This window comes from Somniosus microcephalus, chromosome 13 (genome assembly GCF_052327205.1).
Source record: "Somniosus microcephalus isolate GS21.2 chromosome 13, FLI_Smic_1.0, whole genome shotgun sequence".
Classification (NCBI taxonomy): Eukaryota; Metazoa; Chordata; class Chondrichthyes; order Squaliformes; family Somniosidae; genus Somniosus; species Somniosus microcephalus.
Genome location: NC_140999.1, coordinates 4,737,470 through 4,756,551, shown reverse-complemented (window position 1 = coordinate 4,756,551; position 19,082 = coordinate 4,737,470). Strand labels below are relative to the sequence as shown.

General features: G+C 51.2%; 1 protein-coding gene across 3 annotated transcripts in view; it reads right to left on the bottom strand.

The window, feature by feature from the left end:
- Nucleotides 1-19,082, bottom strand: part of LOC147107996 (3',5'-cyclic-AMP phosphodiesterase 4C-like) — a 373,788-nt gene extending 354,706 nt beyond the window's left edge. Inside the window, exon 1 of one of the 3 annotated variants that reach the window (XM_086004381.1) lies at nt 18,948-19,082. The gene's annotated coding sequence lies outside the window, so the exon portion shown is untranslated. Of the gene's footprint in view, nt 1-1,095; nt 1,199-18,947 lie in introns of those variants that run through there. The other 2 variants (XM_086004383.1, XM_086004382.1) reach the window with 2 other exon arrangements.

Below are 19,082 nucleotides of genomic sequence, written 5' to 3'. Positions count from 1 at the left end.
CCTCCCAGGAATATCGGCAAACATAGGGACTAATGAGAGGGAGGAGCTGACAGAAATTAGTATCTCTAGGGATATGGTGTTGGGTAAGTTGAGGGGACTGAAGGCCGACAAATCCCCGGGGCCTGATAAACTACATCCTAGGGTACTTAAGGAGGTGGCCCTGGAGATAGCAGATGCTCTAAGGATCATCTTCCGGAACTCCATTGACTCGGGAACAGTACCCGTGGATTGGAGGGTAGCTAATGTTACCCCAATATTTAAAAAGGGGGGTAGAGAGAAAGCAGGGAATTATAGACCAGTAAGCCTTACATCGGTTGTGGGCAAAATGCTAGAGTCCATTATTAAGGATAAAATAGCGGAGCACTTGACAAATGGGGAAAGGATCGGACAGAGTCAACATGGATTTACAAAGGGTAAATCGTGTTTGACTAATCTGCTGGAATTTTTTGAGGAAGTAACTGGTAAAATAGATGGGGGAGAGCCAGTGGATGTGGTGTACCTTGACTTCCAGAAAGCCTTCGATAAGGTTCCACACAAAAGATTATCATGCAAAATTAAGGCTCATGGGATTGGGGGCAAAGTATTAACGTGGATAGAGAACTGGCTGGCGGATAGAAAACAGAGAGTTGGAATAAACGGCTCATTTTCGGAGTGGCAGGCAGTGACCAGCGGGGTGCCGCAAGGATCTGTCCTGGGACCCCAGCTGTTCACAATATATATAAATGATCTGGATCAGGGAATTGGATGCAATATTTCCAAATTCGCTGACGACACTAAACTAGGAGGAGGGGTGGGCTCTGATGAGGATGTCAGGAGGCTACAGTGCGATTTGGACAGGTTGGGGGAATGGGCGGATACGTGGCAGATGCACTATAATGTGGATAAATGCGAGGTTATCCACTTTGGGGGTAAAAACAGGAGGGTAGATTATTATCTAAATGGCAATAGATTGGGAGATGGGGAAGTGCAGAGGGACCTGGGTGTTCTTGTGCACCAGTCACTGAAGGAGAGCATGCAGGTGCAACAGGCAATTAAGAAGGCAAATGGTATGTTGGCCTTCATATCAAGGGGGTTCGAGTATAGGAATAGGGATACCTTACTACAGCTGTACAAGGTGCTGGTGAGACCGCATCTGGAGTATTGTGTACAGTTTTGGTCGCCCCATCTGCGGAAGGATGTTCTTGCCATGGAAAGAGTGCAACGGCGATTCACCAGGCTGATACCTGGAATGGCGGGAATGACCTACGAAGAGAGATTAAATAGTTTGGGCTTGTACTCACTGGAGTTTAGAAGATTGAGAGGGGATCTCATCGAAACATATAAAATTATGGCAGGCCTGGACAGGCTGAATTCAGAGAGAATGTTTCCAATGGCCGGGGAGCACAGAACCAGGGGCCACAGTCTAAAAATAGCGGGCAAATCATTTAAAACAGAGATGAGGAAGAATTTCTTCACTCAAAGAGTGGTGAGCCTGTGGAATTCCCTGCCACAGAGGGCTGTGAAGGCTAATTCAATAAATATTTTCAAGAGAGAATTGGATATATTTCTGAAGGCTAAGGGGATTAAGGGTTACGGAGAAAAGGCGGGGACGGGGTACTGAACTGGTAAGATCAGCTATGATCTCAGACGAAGATCAGCCATGATCTCATTGAATGGCGGAGCAGGCTCGAAGGGCCGAATGGCCTACTCCTGTTCCTATCTCTATGTTTCTATGTTTCACACAGATTGCCACTTTGGTCCCTAATGGGCCCTACTCTTTCCCTGGTTATCCTCTTGCCCTTAATATACTTATAAAACACCTTGGGATTTTCCTTTATTTTGCCCGCCAATGTTTTTTCATGCCCCCTCTTCGCTCTCCTAATTTCTTTTTTAAGTACCCCCCCTGCACTTTCTATACTCCTCTAGGGCTTCCACTTTTAGACCTTTGGATCTGCCAAAAGCCTCCCTTTTTTCCCTAATCCATTTTTGTATATCCCTTGACATCCAGGGTTCCCTGGGCTTGTTGGTCCCACCCTTGACCTTTACGGGAACATGTTAGCATTATACTCTCTATATTTCCTTTCTTAATGACTCCCACTGCTCTGATGTGGATTTTCCTACAAGTAGCTGATCCCAGTCCACTTTGGCCAGATCCTGCCTTATCATATTAAAATCGGCCTTCCCCCAATTTAGAACCTTTATTTCCGGTCCATCTTTGTCCTTTTCCATGACTACCTTAAATCTCACCAAATTATGGTCACTGTCACCAAAATGCTCTCCTACCGACACTTCTACCACTTGCCCGGCTACATTCCCTAGAATTAGGTCCAGTACCGCCCCCTCTCTTGTAGGACTTTCTACATGCTGGCTCAAAAAGCTCTCCTGGATGCACTTTAAGAATTCCGCACCCTCTAAGCCTTTCACACTCTGACTATCCCAGTTAATATTGGGGAAGTTGAAATCCCCTACTATTATTACCCTATTATTTCTACACTTCTCTGAGATTTGCCTACATATCTGATCCTCTATCTCCCCCTGACTGTTTGGGGGCCGATAGCACACTCCCAGCAAAGTGCTTGCCCCCTTTTTGTTTTTAAGTTCTACCCATATGGCCTCATTAGAGGAACCTGCTAAGATATCATCCCTCCTTACAGCAGTAATTGACTCCTTGATTAATATTACAACATCCCCTCCTCTTTTACACCCCCCTCTGTCTCACCTGAAGATTCTATACCCCGGAATATTGAGCTGCCAGTCCTGTCCCTCCCTCAACCATGTCTCTGTGACAGCAACAATATCATACTCCCATGTGTTCATCAATGCCTTCAATTCATCTGCCTTACTCGCAAGACCCCTTGCATTAAAATAAATGCCATCCAGCCTTGCCATGCTCCCTTGTGCCATTACATATTTGCTCTGCCATCCAGCTGACTTGTTCTTTCCTCTATATTTGGCTGTGCATCACCCCCTACTATAGCTCCACTGTGCATCCCATCCCCCTGCCAAGTTAGTTTAAACCGCCCACAACACACACACACACTCACACTCACAGACACTCTCACTCACAGACACAGACACTCTCACTCACACTCACAGACTCACACACTCACACTCACGCTAGATACAGAGTAAAGCTCCCTCTACACTGTCCCATCAAACACTCCCAGGGCAGGTACAGCACGGGTTAGATACAGAGTAAAGCTCCCTCTACACTGTTCCATCAAACACTCCCAGGGCAGGCACAGCACGGGTTAGATACAGAGTAAAGCTCCCTCTACACTGTCCCATCAAACACTCCCAGGGCAGGCATAGCACGGGTTAGATACAGAGTAAAGCTCCCTCTACACTGTCCCATCAAACACTCCCAGGGCAGGTACAGCACGGGTTAGATACAGAGTAAAGCTCACTCTACCCTGTCCCCATCAAACACTCCCAGGGCAGGTACAGCATGGGTTAGATACAGAGTAAAGCTTACTCTACACTGTCCCATCAAACACTCCCAGGGCAGGTACAGCACGGGTTAGATACAGAGTAAAGCTCCCTCTACATTGTCCCGTCAAACACTCCCAGGGCAGGTACAGCACGTGTTAGATACAGAGTAAAGCTCCCTCTACACTGTCCCGTCAAACACTCCCAGGGCAGGTACAGCACGGGTTAGATACAGAGTAAAGCTCCCTCTACACTGTCCCCATCAAACACTCCCAGGGCAGGTACAGCATGGGTTAGATACAGAGTAAAGCTCCCTCTGCACTGTCCCATCAAACACTCCCAGGGCAGGTACAGCACGGGTTAGATACAGAGTAAAGCTCCCTCTACACTGTCCCGTCAAACACTCCCAGGGCAGGTACAGCACGGGTTAGATACAGAGTTAATCTCACTCTACACTGTCCCATCAAACACTCCCAGGGCAGGTACAGCACGGGGTTAGATACAGAGTAAAGCTCCCTCTACACTGTCCCCATCAAACACTCCCAGGGCAGGTACAGCACGGGTTAGATACAGAGTAAAGCTCACTCTACACTGTCCCCATCAAACACTCCCAGGGCAGGGACAGCACGGGTTAGATACAGAGTAAAGCTCCCTCTGCACTGTCCCCATCAAACACTCCCAGGCCAGGTGCAGCACGGGTTAGATACAGAGTAAAGCTCCCTCTACAGTGTCCCCATCAAACACTCCCAGGGCAGGTACAGCACGGGTTAGATACAGAATAAAGCTCCCTCGACACTGTCCCCATCAAACACTCCCAGGGCAAGTACAGCACGGGTTAAATACAGAGTAAAGCTCCCTCTACACTGTCCCCATCAAACACTCCCAGGGCAGGTACAGCACGGGTTAGATACAGAGTAAAGCTCCCTCTACACTGTCCCGTCAAACACTCCCAGGGCAGGTACAGCACGGGTTAGATACAGAGTAAAGCTCCCTCTACACTGTCCCCATCAAACACTCCCAGGGCAGGTACAGCATGGGTTAGATACAGAGTAAAGCTCCCTCTACACTGTCCCATCAAACACTCCCAGGGTAGGTACAGCACGGGTTAGATACAGAGTAAAGCTCCCTCTACACTGTCCCGTCAAACACTCCCAGGGCAGGTACAGCACGGGTTAGATACAAAGTTAATCTCCCTCTACACTGTCCCATCAAACACTCCCAGGGCAGGTACAGCACGGGGTTAGATACAGAGTAAAGCTCCCTCTACACTGTCCCCATCAAACACTCCCAGGGCAGGGACAGCACGGGTTAGATACAGAGTAAAGCTCCCTCTACACTGTCCCCATCAAACACTCCCAGGCCAGGTACAGCATGGGTTAGATACAGAGTAAAGCTCCCTCTACACTGTCCCATCAAACACTCCCAGGGCAGGTACAGCACGGGTTAGATACAGAGTAAAGCTCCCTCTACATTGTCCCATCAAACACTCCCAGGGCAGGTACAGCATGGGTTAGATACAGAGTAAAGCTCTCTCTACACTGTCCCCAATAATCTACCTTGGCTAAAATCCTGAAAGAGCGTCCTCTACTGCAGCATAGTGACAATTATCCATTCCAGCACCTGCCATTCTGCGACCTCTGTGCGAGATTCTCAATTTGGTGCAAAATTAAAGGCGGTTTTCCCCTGTGGGCACATTCTCACTAGCAACTGTAGTCTATAAACTCACTTCCTGTTGAGAAGCGTTTGTGTGTTGATCAGAGATGTTTATGCTGAAGCACTGACTGTGTGGAAAGCGGTCCTCATATTACATAGAGTATTTGATGCTCTCACTTAGTTTCCTCTCCCTCTCTGTTGGACAGGGGTGTCAGTCTCCAGCCCAGACTGGCTGTCATCGAGGGGAGGGGAGAGGCAGAAAGAAAAAAGTGTCCAAAAAAGGTCCTCTTTCTGAAGTTCTCAAGCCCATCTTTGTGATGGGAAAATGGATCTTTCAAACCGTGGAATATCTCCAAAGAGATGTTATTGGTGATGTTAGCCCTGAGAGCAGAGATCGAGGTCGGGAACACAGGATGAAACGAAAGGAAGGAAATATTGCAACTTTATTTCCTAATGTGTAGAAACGCAACAATATCATCGATCCTCCCTAACTTCCTCCAGCCCTACAAACCTCCGAGATCTCTGTAACCTCCTCCAGCCCTACAACCCTCCGAGATCTCTGTAACCTCCTCCAGCCCTACAACCCTCCGAGATCTCTGTAACCTCCTCCAGCCCTACAACCCTCCGAGATCTCTGTAACCTCCTCCAGCCCTACAACCCTCCGAGATCTCTGTAACCTCCTCCAGCCCTACAACACTCCGAGATCTCTGTAACCTCCTCCAGCCCTACAACCCTCTGAGATCTCTGTAACCTCCTCCAGCCCTACAACCCTCCGAGATCTCTGTAACCTCCTCCAGCCCTACAACCCTCCGAGATCTCTGTAACCTCCTCCAGCCCTACAACCCTCCAAGATCTCTGTAACCTCCTCCAGCCCTACAAATCTCCGGGATCTCTGTAACCTCCTCCAGCCCTACAACCCTCTGAGATCTCTGTAACCTCCTCCAGCCCTACAACCCTCCGAGATCTCTGTAACCTCCTCCAGCCCTACAACACTCCGAGATCTCTGTAACCTCCTCCAGCCCTACAACACACCGAGATCCCTGTAACCTCCTCCAGCCCTACAACCCTCCGAGATCTCTGTAACCTCCTCCAGCCCCTGCAACCCTCCGAGATCTCTGTAACCTCCTCCAGCCCTACAACCCGCCGAGATCTCCACCCTCCTCCAGCCCTACAACCCTCCGAGATCTCTGTAACCTCCTCCAGCCCTACAACCCTCCGAGATCTTTGTAACCTCCTCCAGCCCAACAACCCTCCGAGATCTCTGTAACCTCCTCCAGCCCTACAACACACCGAGATCTCTGTAACCTCCTCCAGACCAACAACCCTCTGAGATCTCTGCGCTCCTCCAAATCGGGCCTCTTGCGTATCCCTGATTTTAATCACTCCACCATTGCCGGCCGTGCCTTCAGCTGCCTGGGCCCTAAGCTCTGGAATTCCCTCCCTAAACCTCTCCGCCTCTCTCTCCTCCTTTAAGACGCTCCTTGTCTTTGACCAAGCTTTTGGTCCCCTGTCCTTACATCTTTTTTACGTGTCAATTTCTTTGTCTGATTATGCTCCTGTGAAGTGCCTTGGGACCTTTCACTAGGTTATTCATTCACGGGATGTGGGCGTCGCTGGCAAGGCCAGCATTTATTGCCCATTCCTAGTTGCCCCTTGAGAAGGTGGTGGTGAGCCGCCTTCTTGAACCGCTGCAGTCCGTGTGGTGAAGGTACTCCCACAGTGCTGTTAGGGAGGGAGTTCCAGGATTTTGACCCAGCGACGATGAAGGATCGGCGATATACTTCCAAGTCAGGATGGTGTGTGACTTTGAGGGGAACTTGGAGGTGGTGGTGTTCCCATGCGCCTGCTGCCCTTGTCCTTCTAGGTGGAAGAGGTCGCAGGTTTGGGAGGTGCTGGCGAAGCAGCCTTGGCAAGTTGCTGCAGTGCATCTTGTAGATGGTACACACTGCAGCCACAGTGCGCCGGTGGTGGAGGGAGTGAATGTTTAAGGTGGTGGATGGGGTGCCAATCAAGCGGGCTGCTTTGTCCTGGATGATGTCGAGCTTCTTGAGTGTTGATGGAGCTGCACTCATCCAGGCAAGTGGAGAGTATTCCATCACACTCCTTACTTGTGCCTTGTAGATGGTGGAAAGGCTTTGGGGAGTCGGGAGTGTAATGTATGTACCTTTAAGGGGGGAACTACTTTCTACAGCTCATGTATACTGTAGTACCGGCAGTGACCACACCTGTATATAATGCTGAGTAGTAATCTGTTGTTTCAGTTGCAGTTTGAACCACGTTGAGTAAACACCTGTTGTACCGTTCTCTGCAGTCCTTTTCTTATTATTACACGGACGTAACAGGGAGGTGAGACACTCGCCGCAGAATTCCCAGCCTCTGACCAAGATATTGTTATTGTAACTGTGGAAATCCAAAATCCGAGGCATGGAGTTTCAGTCTTTCTGGACTGGACTTAAGTCACAATCCACGTGTTCTGCTTGACTCTGATGGAGATATTTGCAGGTTAATTGTCGGAACCGGCCTGGACTCTACTCTGGACTGAAATTAATGGTTAACTCAGTCATTATCAGGGAGTGTCCCCTGCCACGGCAAGTGATTAGGGACCTGTGGCAAGGTTGAAAAGAGGAGGAAGTTATTCAGATGTGACTTACCTATTGGAACAGTAACAGCTGATCTTAAGGTGGGCAGAGGAGGTGGTTCTACGATCTCCACTGTCTGACTGGGTCTGTAACGGGGGTGTTACGATCTCCCCTCTCTGACTGCGACTGTAATGGGGGTGTTACGATCTCCCCTCTCTGACTGGGACTGTAACGGGGGTGTTACGATCTCCCCTCTCTGACTGGGACTGTAATGGGGGTGTTACGATCTTCCGTGTCTGACTGGGTCTGTAACGGGGGTGTTACGATCTCAATAATCCATATCCCACATACCATTATCCTTGGTTATCTGCAGCCTGCTTAACCCCCCATGCCCCGTTTATCATTTTCCCAATTACCCATGTCCCACTTTTCCCTGTCCAGTTTACCTATTTCCCATTTAGCCGCACTTTAAGTGGCTTCCATTGTATCTGTTTTGCACAATTTTCCAAAGTTTTCTGGATACCTCGAGGTTTGATGCCTCGGCCGAGAATCTTCCCTGCAGCTTGGGGCTGAGTTTGCGTTTTTGCTCCAACACCAGCTTTACTTATGAGCCAAAGCCGCAGGTAATTAAAGGGGTTTAACAAGGAGGCAGAGTTATTCCTACAGCATAGCGGGCTCATGTCAGGTCCGACAGCCCCAGTTACCGCTAAAATCCACTGTTTCTGGGAGACTTACGGATGAGAAAGGCCATTCGGCCCATCTTCATCCACCTCGAGAGATCCTAGCGTCCCCTCCATTGTGGTATTCAATTGTTCCTTAAATGATTGTAGGTTCTTTGCCTTCACTACTCTATCTGGGAGTTTATTCGACTCTTTGTGGCATAGTGGTTAGCACTGTTGCCTCACAGCGCCAGGGACCCGGGTTCAAATCCAGCCTCGGGTGACTGTCTGTGTGGAGTTTGCACATTCTCCCCGTGTTTGCGTGGGTTTTCTCCGGGTGCTCCGGTTTCCTCCCACAGTCCAAAGATGTGCGGGTTAGGTTGATTGGCCATGATAAAAAAATTGACCTTAGTGTTAGGGGGGATTAAATACGTGGGGTTACGGGGTTACGGGGATAGGGCTTGGGTGGGATGGCTGTCGGTGTAGGGACCGGGTGCTAGGGTTTGGATGATCAGCCACGATCTCGTTGAATGGCGGAGCAGGCTCGAAGGGCCGAATGGCCTACTCCATCTTCTATGTTTCTATGTTTGTGAAGAAGTAGAATTTCCTGATTTCAGTCCTAAAATGACCTTTTACTGGTTTGATTACATATTCCCTTTGTTCTGCTCCCACAGTTTAAAGTAATACCTCCTCCATACCAGGTTGTTATCTTCTATATCTCTATATAAAGCCCCCTCTGGTTCAGCTCCTTTCCAATCCACGTCGCTCCGGTCTCGGGTTGCCAACTCTGGTTGGGCATAGTCCTGGAGGTTTTATCACATGACCTCTCCCGTCCCGCCCCCACACTCGCCTCATTGGTCCAGCCTCCAGGCGCACTGCCTTCTCACGGCCAATTGGAAAGCGAGCAGACCCTGTTACCCAATGGGATTCACCTTGCCTGCCAGTCAAACAGCCTTTAACCCCATCTCCAATATTTTTATAACTAATAAATTAAAGTGTTAAATAGAACTGTTTATTTTTTTCATTTTCTTTCAACACCCCTATGGTTTTTGTCCTGGGGCTTTGCTCCCAGCTGTGTCCCGGAGATTAATCTTCAATTCCTGGAGACTCCAGGGCCAATCCTGAAAGGTTGGCAACCCCTACCCCAGTCTTTCCTCATAACGGAACCCTCTGACACTGGGGTCCAGCAAAGTGGCTCCTCTCCACACTGCTTCTAGAGGTTGAATGTCTCCCTTGTTTCTTGGCTACCAGAACTGGACACAGTGCTCAAGGTGGGTCTGACCAGAACTGGACACAGTGCCCAAGGTGTGGTCTGACCAGAACTGGACACAGTGCTCAAGGTGTGGTCTGACCAGAACTGGACACAGTGCTCAAGGTGTGGTCTGACCAGAACTGGACACAGTGCTCAAGGTGGGTCTGACCAGAACTGGACACGGTGCTCAAGGTGGGTCTGACCAGAACTGGACACAGTGCTCATGGTGTGATCTGATCAGAACTGGACACAGTACTCAAGGTGGGTCTGACCAGAACTGGACACAGTGCTCAAGGTGGGTCTGACCAGAACTGGACACAGTGCTCAAGGTGGGTCTGACCAGAACTGGACACAGTGCTCAAGGTGGGTCTGACCAGAACTGGACACAGTGCTCATGGTGTGATCTGATCAGAACTGGACACAGTGCTCAAGGTGGGGTCTGACCAGAACTGGACACAGTGCCCAAGGTGTGGTCTGACCAGAACTGGACACAGTGCTCAAGGTGTGGTCTGACCAGAACTGGACACAGTGCTCAAGGTGGGTCTGACCAGAACTGGACACAGTGCTCAAGGTGGGTCTGACCAGAACTGGACACAGTGCTCATGGTGTGATCTGATCAGAACTGGACACAGTGCTCAAGGTGGGGTCTGACCAGAACTGGACACAGTGCCCAAGGTGTGGTCTGACCAGAACTGGACACAGTGCTCAAGGTGGGTCTGACCAGAACTGGACACAGTGCCCAAGGTGTGGTCTGACCAGAACTGGACACAGTGCTCAAGGTGTGGTCTGACCAGAACTGGACACAGTGCTCAAGGTGGGTCTGACCAGAACTGGACACGGTGCTCAAGGTGGGTCTGACCAGAACTGGACACAGTGCTCAAGGTGGGTCTGACCAGAACTGGACACAGTGCTCATGGTGTGATCTGATCAGAACTGGACACAGTGCTCAAGGTGGGGTCTGACCAGAACTGGACACAGTGCCCAAGGTGTGGTCTGACCAGAACTGGACACAGTGCTCAAGGTGTGGTCTGACCAGAACTGGACACAGTGCTCAAGGTGGGTCTGACCAGAACTGGACACAGTGCTCAAGGTGGGTCTGACCAGAACTGGACACAGTGCTCATGGTGTGATCTGATCAGAACTGGACACAGTGCTCAAGGTGGGGTCTGACCAGAACTGGACACAGTGCCCAAGGTGCGGTCTGACCAGAACTGGACACAGTGCTCAAGGTGGGGTCTGACCAGAACTGGACACAGTGCCCAAGGTGGGTCTGACCAGAACTGGACACAGTGCCCAAGGTGGGTCTGACCAGAACTGGACACAGTACTCAAGGTGGGTCTGACCAGAACTGGACACAGTGCTCAAGGTGCGGTCTGACCAGAACTGGACACAGTGCTCAAGGTGGGTCTGACCAGAACTGGACACAGTGCTCAAGGTGCGGTCTGACCAGAACTGGACACAGTGCCCAAGGTGCGGTCTGACCAGAACTGGACACAGTGCCCAAGGTGGGTCTGACCAGAACTGGACACAGTGCCCAAGGTGCGGTCTGACCAGAACTGGACACAGTGCCCAAGGTGGGTCTGACCAGAACTGGACACAGTGCCCAAGGTGGGTCTGACCAGGACTGGACACAGTGCTCAAGGTGGGTCTGACCAGGACTGGACACAGTGCTCAAGGTGGGTCTGACCAGAACTGGACACAGTGCTCAAGGTGGGTCTGACCAGAACTGGACACAGTGCCCAAGGTGCGGTCTGACCAGAGCCCTGTACAGTTTGATCAGGACCTCCTCTGACTTATAGTGTACTGTTTTGGCAATTGTAGTTCATCATATTATTGGCTTTGTTGATTGGCGCTCCGGATTGGTTGAATGTGTTTAGCATCAAGCCAACAAAGACTTTTTGCCCTGCCAAATCTCCAGGAACCTTCTAATCGAGCTCTTAGAGCCCAGGCTGGATGAACAATTGGGTTGCTTTGCGCAAAGCCCCTAGCGTCCAGGCGAAATTCAGCGGGAGGTTAGCCGCGGCGGTAGCCTGTGGCGCTGCGCCTCCGGCGATGACATCATCACCGTGCGCAGCACCCCGGCTGCAAACTTCGGTCGCGCCCCCTGACCTACCGCCGGACGCAATGTCCGACAGGGTCAGGGTGCCGTCCTTGTGGCCGCGCTAATTAAAGGCCAAGTGCCGGGCGGCCATTTTTTTTTGCCCATTTGCTAGCACCTGCCCCCTTCCGCTTTTTTACATGGGATGCCGGCCGCGATCGCTCAGCCCCGGCCCTCCTCTCGAGTGCCGGGCTCTTTTCCCGGCACCCTGCTCCCCGGTGGTCCAGCAGGGCCCCGGTGCGTGCAGCGCTAGGCCCCTCCCCTTTAATCAGCGGAGGGAGGCCTGTAATACCGCGGCGTTACGCGCGTGGCGCTGTTGCACGTAACGCCACGATATTCGCTTGTAGCGCCCCAGGAAGAAGAGCGCTTCCAGTAGCGCCTGCCACCTGCTTGGGGCGCTACCACTGAATTTACGGTGCGGGGGTGCTAACTTTTTCGGGGCGCTAAAAGTAGCGAAGTTAGCGACCCAAAGGGGGCGCCACCTAATTTTTCCCCCGTAAAATTTTAAATGGCATCGTCGCACTAAGCGCAGAATATTACTTCAAATTAAGCAAGAGGAACAGGTGAGAAATGGTTTAAAACAGATATTCGTAGACTACATTAGTCACAGAGTGATACATGTTTGGAATAATCTACCAAGTGGAATCTGAGACAATAATATGTCTGGTGGATATAATGAGAGAGCAAAGGTACAAGAGGTACAAGAGGGATCGGCTTCGGGTACTAAAGACAGACTCGCATTTCTCCAGCACCTTTCACCACCTCAGGACGTCCCAAAGCGCTTTACAGCCAATGAAGTACTTTTTGAAATGTGGTCACTGTTGTAATGTAGGAAACACAACAGCCCAATTTGCGCACAACAAGCTCCCACAAACAGCAATGTGATAATGACCAGATCATCGGTTTTAGTGATGTTGATTGAGGGATAAATATTGGCCCCAGGACACTGGGGAGAACTCCCCCTGCTCTTCTTCGAAATAGTGGCTGTGGGATCTTTTACATCCACCTGAGAGAGCAGACGGGGCCTCGGTTCAACGTCTCATCTGAAAGACGGCACCTCCGACAGTGCAGCACTCCCTCAGTACTGCACTAGGAGTGTCAGCCTGGATTTTGTGCTCAAGTCTCCGGAGTGGTAATAAATGGAGAAGGTGATTAAAAAATTTTTAAGAGTTTTGGAATGCTGCACATTCCTTAGGTTTTTCAATTTGGCCATATCTGATTAATGGATTACATTTAAAATGAAAAAAAAAACGTGGATTGCTTCGAGCTGCTTCAACTCCAGCACAATTTGACACTAAATCCTGTTCCAAAAACAAATAGAGCGAGTTAAATCTCAAAGCTCGGGCTTGTGTTCTTGTTCTGTGTCAGAGCCTCTGTCCTGACCCCCGCCTCCCCCACAGCACCCCATCCCCACCACCCCCCCCATCCCCACACCCACCGCCCGAGCTGGACGAGCACTCGATCTCAGTATCAGTGAGGCTAAGATAACAAGAGACCAGGACTCGAATTACAGGCTGCAAATCAACTCACCCCTCTGTTGACGCAAAACCGCCTTTGTGCTCGTCAGAGTCAGCAAAGCCCTCCAGCGCCTCGAGTCTCTGCAGGCAGGTCAGCCAGTCCTGCCCACTCTTCAGTTTCATTCTATTAATTGCAGTTTTCTTATCAGAAAGAGCCGTGACTCAGAAATGCACCAACTCACTTCACGTACAATGAAGTGTTGCAAAGTAGGCCAACGTGGCAGGCATTTCCCACAGAGCACGATCACACGAGCTGCGAGGAGGTAAATAACCGGCTGATCTGTTTCCAGGTGCTGGTTGAGGGGTTAAATATTGGCCGGGACGTCGGGGAGAAATCCCCTGCTTCCAATAGTGGCCGTGGGATCTTTTACGTCCACCCGAGAGGGCAGACGGGGCCTCCAGTTGGAAGCGTCATCTGAAAGACGGCACCTCCGACAGTGCAGCACTCCCTCACTACTGCACCTCCGACAGTGCGGCGCACCCTCACGACTGCACCTCCGACAGTGTGGTGCTCCCTCAGCACTGCCCCTCCGACAGTGCGGCGCTCCCTCAGTACTGCCCCTCCGACAGTGTGGCGCTCCCTCAGCACTGCCCCTCCGACAGTGCGGCGCTCCCTCAGTACTGCCCCTCCGACAGTGCGGTGCTCCCTCAGTACTGCCCCTCCGACAGTACGGCGTTGCCTCAGTACTGCCCCTCCGACAGTGCGGCGCTGCCTCAGTACTGCCCCTCCGACAGTGCGGCGCTCCCTCAGTCCTGCCCCTCCGAGAGTGTGGCACTCCCTCAGTACTGCCCCGCCGACAGTGCGGCGCTCCCTCAGTACTGCCCTTCCAACAGTGCAGCGCTCCCTCAGTACTACCCCTCCGACAGTGCAGCGCTCCCACAGTACTGCCCCTCCGACAGTGCAGCGCTCCCTCAGTACTGACACTCCGACAGTGCGGCGCTCCCTCAGTACTGCCCCTCCGACCCCTCCGACAGAGCGGTGCTCCCTCAGTACTGCCCCTCCGACAGTGCGGCGCTCCCTCAGTACTGCCCCTCTGACACTGCAGCACACCCTCAGTACAGCCCCTCCGACAGTGCGGCGCTCCCTCAGTACTGCCCCCCCGACAGTGCGGCGCTCCCTCAGTACTGCCCCTCAGACAGTGCGGCGCTCCCTCAGTACTGCCCCCCCGACAGTGTGGCGCTCCCTCAGTACTGCCCCTCCGACAGTGCGGCGCTCCCTCAGTACTATCTCTCCGACAGTGCGGCGCTCCCTCAGTACTATCTCTCCGACAGTGCGGTGCTCCCTCAGTACTGCCCCTCCGACAGTGCGGCGCTCCCTCAGTACTGCCCCTCTGACAGTGCGGTGCTCCCTCAGTACTGCCCCTCCAACAGTGCGGCGCTCCCTCAGTACTGCCCCTCTGACAGTGCAGCACTCCCTCAGTACTGCCCCTCCGACAGTGCGGCGCTCCCTCGGTACTGCCCCTCCGACAGTGCGGCGCTCCCTCAGTACTGCCCCTCCGACAGTGCAGCGCTCCTTCAGTACTGCCCGCCCGACAGTGCAGCGCTCCCTCAGTACTGCCCCTCCAACAATGCAGCTCCCTCAGTACTACTCCTCCGACAGTGCGGCGCTCCCTTAGTACTGCCCCTCCAACAGTGCAGCTCCCTCAGTACTACTCCTCCGACAGTGCGACGCTCCCTCAGTACTGCACCTCCGACAGTGCAGCGCTCCCTCAGTACTGCCCCTTCGACAATGCAGCGCTCCCTCAGTACTGCCGTTCCGACAGTGCAGCGCTCCCTCAGTACTGCCCCTCCGAGAGTGCAGTGCTCCCTCAGTACTGCCCCTCCGAGAGTGCAGCGCTCCCTCAGTACTACCCCTCCGTACTGCACTGGGAGTGTCCGCCTGGATTATGGGCTCAAGTCTCTGGAGTGGGGACTTGAACCCATGAACTCTCCGACTCAGAGAGGTGACAGTGCTGCCCACTTAGGTAAACCGATATCAAGTACACTGTATCGGACGCTTTAAGTGTGTTTGGGATTTTGCAGTGTGATATAGCATAAAATGACCAAGTATTGTAATTAAATATTCTAACGACACTTACTGCCAGTCTCACTCAGTCCTGTAAGCACACTTGCTATTCACAGGAGAGCCCCGTGAGTGTTTGATGGGACAGTGTAGAAGGAGCTTTACTCTGTATCTAACCCGTGCTGTACCTGCCCTGGGATTGTTTGATGGGACAGTGTAGAGGGAGCTTTACTCTGTATCTAACGTGTGCTGTACCTGCCCTGGGAGTGTTTGATGGGACAGTGTAGAGGGAGCTTTACTCTGTATCTAACCCGTGCTGTACCTGCCCTGGGAGTGTTTGATGGGACAATGTAGAGGGAGCTTTACTCTGTATCTAACCCGTGCTGTACCTGCCCTGGGAGTGTTTGATGGGACAGTGTAGAGGGAGCTTTACTCTGTATCTAACCCATTGCTTAATCGACGGTATGCACGGGAGTTTGACACATGGTACAATCCGTACCCCACTATATGCCCCATCTCAGAGATGGCAGAACCGTCATCTTTGTTGCCTGATCTGGATTTCATGTTAAGTTATTGGATGAGAAGGCAATCTTAACTAACGGCATGCATCAAACACACTGGACCAGCCACATAAATACTGTGGCTACAAGAGCAGGTCAGAGGCTGGGTATTCTGCGGTGAGTGTCTCACCTCCTGACTCCCCAAAGCCTTTCCACCATCTACACAGCACAAGTAAGGAATGTGATGGAATACTCTCCCCTTGCCTGGATGAGTGCAGCTCCAACAACACTCAAGAAGCTCGACACCATCCAGGACAAAGCAGCCCGCTTGATTGGCACCCCATCCACCACCTTAAACGTTCACTCCCTCCACCACCGGCGTGCCATGGCTGCAGTGTGTACCATCTACAAGATGCACTGCAGCAACTCGCCAAGGCTTCTTCGGCAGCACCTCCCAAACCCACGACCTCTTCCACCTAGAAGGACAAGGGCAGCAGGCGCATGGGACCACCACCTCCAAGTTCCCCTCCAAGTCACACACCATCCTAACTTGGAAATATATCGGCCGATCCTTCATCGTCGCTGGGTCAAAATCCTGGAACTCCCTCCCTAACAGCGCTGTGGGAGCACCTTCACCACACGGACTGCAGCGGTTCAAGGCGGCAGCTCACCGCTACCTTCTCGAGGGCAACTAGGGATGGGCAATAAATGCTGGTTTTGCCAGCGACGCCCACATCCCGTGAATGATTAAAAACAAACGTCAGGGACAGGAATCCCACAGCCTGGGGCTGAGTCTTACGTCAAACTATAAAGTCACAGATATAGAAACTGATTTTAATTCTCCCGTGCAACTAACTATATTAACTAGCCGATCATATGCTTAAAATCATCTGGCTAAAATACTTCCAAGTTAATCATTCCTAGCTCTCAACAGCCAGCCACTTCTGTCTCCCAGTAATCGCTCAGCTATGCCTCCAGCAGTGACGGAGAGATTTGACCCTTCAAACTCTATCCACCCTCCCTAGCTGTGGTTTTTTTTTTAACAATAACAGTTTGTGTGACTCAGTGGAATAAAGTTCTGGTAAACTGTTCCTCTCTCCATCGGGATTTGATACGCAATTTCCCGTATAGGAAGGAACAGGAAGAGGCCATTCAGCCCTTCAAGCTTGTTCCACCATTCCAATAGATCACGGCTGATCTGTATCTTAACTCCATCCACCCGCCTTGGTTCTGTAACCCTTAATACCCCCGCCCAACAAAAATCTATCAATCTCAGTTTTGACATTTTCAATTGACCCCCAGCCTCTCAGCTTTTTGGGGGGGAGAGAGTTCCAGATTTCCACCACCCTCTGTGTGAAGAAGTGCTTCCTGACATCACCCCTGAACGGCCTGGCTCTAATTTTAAGGTTCCGCCCCCTTGTTCTGGACTCCCCCCCACCAGAGGAAACAGTTTCTCTCTCTCGACCCCATCAACTCCTTTAATCATTTTAAACACCTCGATCAGGTCACCCCTTAATCTTCTAAACTCGAGGGAATACAAGCCCAGTCTGTGCAACCTGTCCTCGTAATTTAACCCTTGCAGCCCATATTTCTTTTTTTTCTCCTTAAGCCAGTAGCTCAGCCTGTGAACTGGGCATGATTGGGAGTCGGAACACTGGCTGATTGTTCCGCTCCCTAACCCAGGGACGTGAAGCCCAATTACACTGCTGTTATCACTGGCTCAGTTACTCAGCACCACAACAACAACATGCATTTAAACAGCGCTTCACAGGAGCGATTACCAAACATAAATTGACACCGAGCCACATAAGGAGATACAAGGACAGGCGACCAAAAGCTTGGTCAAATAGGTAGGTTTTAAGGAGCGTCTTAAAAGAGGAGAGAGAGGCGGAGAGGTTTAGGGAGGGAATTCCAGAGCTTAGGGCCCAGGCAACAGAAGGCACGGCCGCCAATGGTGGGAGAGATGGAAATCGGGGATGCTCAAGAGGCCAGAATTGGAGGAGCGCAGAGATCTCGGAGGGTTGTAGGGCTGGAGGAGGAAAGAAAGAAAGAAAGACTTGCATTTATATAGCGCCTTTCACAACCACTGGACGTCCCAAAACACTTTACAACAGTGACTACACTTCATGAAGTACTTCATTGGTTGTAATGTAGGAAACGCGGCAGCCAATTTGTGCACAGCAAGCTCCCACAATCAGCAATGTGATCATGACCAGATAATTGCGACCGAGCCCAATCCTACCCTCCAATGATGTCCGCACACGCACGCACTTTCCAGCTGAGCATCACTGGATAGCGAAAAGGATACTGAGACCAAATATAGCGCCCCCTACAAACCGGCTAACTCAGTGCAGCGCGGCAATGGAGCCCGAGGCGATCCTGGTCTACTGCGATCACACGGGTTAGTGCAACTATCCCCTCTGGGCCACTGGAGCAGCAAGGCCTGAGAGGGGGAGAAAAGGATCTACTAAACAGTGAAAAGAAAACTTTCTTTTTAAAGAAAATGTAACTATCAGACATTTAACGAACTGATGTTTTTAGTGTAGAAAAACATTTCATAGTATTTACAGCACAGAAACAGGCCATTCGGCCCGACTGCTCCGTGCCGGTGTTTCTGCTCCACACGAGCCTCCTCCCACCCCTCCTCATCTCATCCCATCAGCACAACCTATTCCTTTCTCCCTCATGTGTTTATCCAGCTTCCCCTTAAATGCATCTATACTATTTACCTTAACCACTCCCTGTGGTAGCGATTTCCACATTCTCACCACTCTCTGGGTAAAGAAGTTTCTACTGAATTCCCCATTGAATTTATTAGTGATTATCCCATAGTTTTGGATCCCCCCACAAGTGGAAGCATCTCTAAGTCTACCCTATCAAACCCTGTTGTCATTTTAAAGACCTCGATCAGGTCACCAACTCAGCCTTATCATTTCTAGAGAAGAGAGCCCCAGCCTGTTCAGCCTTTCCTGATAGTTATAACCTCCCAGTTCTGGTATCCTCTATTGTGAATCTTTGTCGTACCTTCTACAGCGCCTCCATGTCCGTTTTGTATATATGGAGACCAGAACAGTGTGCAGTACTGTTAAATGTAGTCTAACCAAGAAATTAAGTTCAGTAAGTTGCCACGCAGTCAGAGGCAGCAGCTTTAGTTGACACCGAGGGAGCTAGTGAGTTGAAAAGCTTTTACAAGTTAATTATATTTTCCTACCCGTAAGTACAATCAGCTGAAGGGTTTTCTGTTAAGGCGCCATTTGTCTCTTGTGATTCAAAACTCACCTGAGCTTTAAAAGTCCCGTCTTTCCTTTCCCAGTTTCAATCTTGACTGTGACATGCGCTCAAGTTGAATTGTCTGTGAGGAGGATCAGCTGGTTCCTGCCTGCAGACAGAGTCAGTGCCCTTGCCTTAGACTCT